The sequence below is a fragment of the Lontra canadensis genome, unplaced genomic scaffold (assembly GCF_010015895.1).
Source record: "Lontra canadensis isolate GAN:19392208 unplaced genomic scaffold, GSC_riverotter_1.0 scaffold1, whole genome shotgun sequence".
Taxonomy (NCBI): Eukaryota; Metazoa; Chordata; class Mammalia; order Carnivora; family Mustelidae; genus Lontra; species Lontra canadensis.
The window spans coordinates 19,866,934-19,870,702 of NW_022630995.1; the positions used below are offsets into that span (position 1 = coordinate 19,866,934).

Genomic DNA, 3,769 nt, shown 5'->3' on the forward strand with positions numbered 1-3,769 from the left:
CTATCATATTTATTTCAAATATGTATTCAGAGACAGAAATATTACCAACAGCTTTCTTTACGATCCTGTTGGCCTTACCCTGAGATAAACTAGGGTCAAATTTCATTTATCGCTTGACAACTATGAAGCTTATTCTGATCAATAGATTGCAACAGCATCCAGCCATCTATCTGAACAGCCACAGGTTCCAGAGCAAAGATGGGAAGAGGGCACCTCTGTTCTATAAAATGACATACTTCCTGAAAGCTATGCACCATCATAATATTTGCCTCTTTAAGTGTAGGCAACACTAATTTCAGGTGGTAAATCAGAATAGAGTTTTCCTAAGTGAAGGTGGGATAGGTAGGATTGGAGGGGAAGATGAAGGAGACTTGGCGATTTGGGGTAAGAGTTACAACACTCTGGCATTAATTTAAAAATAAAAAATAGCCTTGGTTTCCCAGATCTAGAGAAGTTTCCCTATGGCATGAAATTGCTTGGGAGATGGAAAAGTTTTATATCTTATTTGAAGTGATGATTGCTTGGGTATATACATTTACAAAAACTCATCAGTTGCCTGCATAACAGCTGTGCATTTCATCTTGTGTAAATTTTTTTTCTCAAAACAAAATAGAATATAGCTTTTCTGCAAACTCCAAAAATTAAACCACATCAAAAATGTGAAAGAGGTAGTGATAACAATTCCTACAGCATTTTTCATTTAATTCTCCAGTAGCATAAGTGCAAGACCGAAGGTATTGAAGGATAATTATCAGAAGTAATAATAGTGTCAGAATTCATATTTTCTACTAAGTAAATTATTCCAGTCACTAACAGTTAGTGTTCAGTTACTCCAAAGCAAAATGATCTAGTTCTTAGCATGTGATACACATTTATTCTTCTAAAAATGGATTTTTCTTTTTTTTTTATGATAATCAACTTCAAAGGAGTTTGCTTTCATCTAAAATATGCCTTGCATTGTCCAAAATTTATTCACATAGATTTTGGCTATATAACTAATTCAAAGACTATTACACTGTTACACTATTTTCACAATACTGAGCTGATAAAAACTAGAACATAGAAATGGATAGGTACCCTGAATGTCTTGGTAGTCACACATATGCAAAGAGGGTTAAAGTTAAATTATTTGAAATTGCAAAAACTTGCTGCATTAATAAAATCCTATGTTAGTATTCTAGGGACATTTTTGCATATTCTCAAAATTAAGGGAAACTGTGTATATCTTCTATGTGGTTTTGCTAAGATCTCATCTCTGATACCTTTGTAATTCACTTGCCATTTTTGAGAAAGCCATGCAAGGTAATCATATGTGTCGCGTGCTACAGTGCAAGTAAACCTTCCTATCGGCTTTTAAGGCTTTGCAGATTCAATCGTCCTTGAGAGTTTGTGGCAGAAAGAGGTGCAATATGAACTCTGAAGAAAACTAGGGAAACAAAAATCATAACATTGTTCCCTTACTTTTGGAAAGGAAGACATGCTCCCTTTTTGCACAAGTAACTTCCTTTGAGAACATTATTCCTTTCAGCAATACTAAAGGAACAAACATAAATAAATAAAAGTTCGTCCAGTAGCTTCAGAGAGTCTATTTCATTGGAACAAATTAGGTCACAGTCACATCTCTGAATTAAAAACAGGCTGGGGAATTAAGAATTTTGATTAGCCATTTCTGAATCACATATGCCCCTAGAGCTTAGAGGCAAGTATAGAATCACCTGAGGCAAAGGAAAGCCAAATCAAACATAGAAGCAAGTGAGTGTTAGCATTTGAAAACAAAACAAAACAAAACAAAAAGTAGATCTGCTGTAGTTTATATTTACATTTACCTATCATTGCACTTTCTCTGATTGGTAAGAACCAAAGTCATATCTGGAGATGCAAAACTGTGTCTGAAGTTGGGGTATGTCCTTTTTATTAGTTTAATATCGTAAAGGTCAAAGGTAAATAAACTCTACCGCATGCATTCACAATGCTAAATATTCAAAGAAAATTTCTACCCACATTTCATCCTTTTTATAACTCTAGGCCATACTAATACTTTTCTTTATCTTTCTTTCTTTTCTTTTTCTTTTCCCTAGAGAAGTGAGGAACATTATCCACATGTATTCTTTTATCATTTCCCTATCTCTTGTCCCGCCGATCTCCCTCCTCTGAGGTCAGTGGTGTGGAACACTAATAACGGGTCTTGTCCTCACCTGGTAGATATTTCTACTTCTGTAATTACAAACACATGAGATAAAAATAGGCATGGAATGTTACTGACAATCTATCTTTCATATTTTCTTTTTTTGATTTCTTGCTATATACATCTTTAATTCCATGACTTTTTAACTTGTAGATTATTTTGAATAGTTCAAAGTAATATAGATGTAGGGAGTACAAAAAAGGGTAAATATATTTAATCAAAGCACAAAGATTTAAAAATTCCATCACTTCATTGAAATTTATAGAGAACAAACATAGCAATTATTTTGATTATAATTATAATTGTGTTAATTACAATAATCTGTACAAATTTTTCTAAAACCCAAAATCAAACGAAGAAATATCTTGTGCCTGATAAGATAGCTTTATTTTAATTTTAACTATTTCAAAGACATTTTCTTACACTTTTATAAAGTATAATTTTTGTTTGTGAAAAAAATAAGATCTCACGGACTTCACAAACACTGTAGCATGATTGTTGTACATGGTCAATTTAACAGAGTAACTTAAAATTGTTCTCTGAGGGTATGATTCTTTTTCAAGACTTTAGAACAGGATAGAAATAGAATGAACAAAATCTCCTTACTTTCCTGTTCTTATACCTAGAGAATATGTTACATTATATATGAAATCAGGCATATCCACAGACTGGGGTAGAAGCTAATAGGCGATAAGATGATAAGAAAAAGTTATTTTTAAATAACTGGAAGGTTTGTTGGTACTGAGTAACATTTATTTTAAAGAGGAAGAAACACTCTAGATTGATTTTAATAGCTGGGAGAAAGGCATAAGGAAAGGTTGTAGGAGATCAGCAGGAAGGAAATGACTGTTGATGAAGTTCATTCATTCTATTAGACTTAATCTTCCTTATTCCACTTCATTTTCTCAGGAATGTTTTGAGGTTGCTGTTATTCAATATTTATTTCATGAAAGCTAAATCTGAATTAAGTAACTTCCCCAAAGGTTTCAGAGTTAGAATGGTCAGCATCAAGAAACAAATGGTGAGTGCATTATTGTATTCACAGCCAGCACCAAACTTCCTTGTGAGGAAGAATGTTCTGGTTAAGGAAAATGTTCCTGTGGAGTCAATTAGGGTAGAAGACCATGGCCTCTGGGAGTAAGTGGAGGCAGGAGCTCAAACTGCAAAAGAAAACAAAAAATTTAAATAATAATGCTTTTCATTAAAAGAAATAAAATTGAGTGCCAACTTGGACAGTACATATACTAAAACTGGAAGGATACAAAGAAGATTAGCATGGCCCCTGCCCAAGGATGACACCCAAATTCATGAAGCATTCCACATTTTTAAAAAACAGACAAAAAATTAAATAAAACAGAATTGGGGGAATCACTGTTTTGGTATGCTCATGAAAGGAAAGACAAAAAAGGGGAAAAAAAAGAAAAAAGAAAGATTGAAAACAGATTTCTTTGTAAAACTAGGTGCTATATGACCTAAAATTCAGAGAAGTCCCAGGGTACATGAAGAAATTTTGAGGAACAAGAATTGAGTACAAAGTAATTTTGCCTTGTGTTCCTTAAATCCTCAGTCAAGACTGTTGAAAAC

The 3,769-nt window shown here is 33.3% G+C and overlaps 1 non-coding gene across 1 annotated transcript; it reads left to right on the plus strand.

Moving 5' to 3' along the window:
- Positions 1–3,405: 3,405 nt before the first annotated feature.
- LOC116871611 lies at positions 3,406–3,512 on the plus strand. Its single transcript, XR_004383449.1, has one exon. It is a non-coding gene; the product is annotated as a U6 spliceosomal RNA (small nuclear RNA).
- Positions 3,513–3,769: the final 257 nt, after the last annotated feature.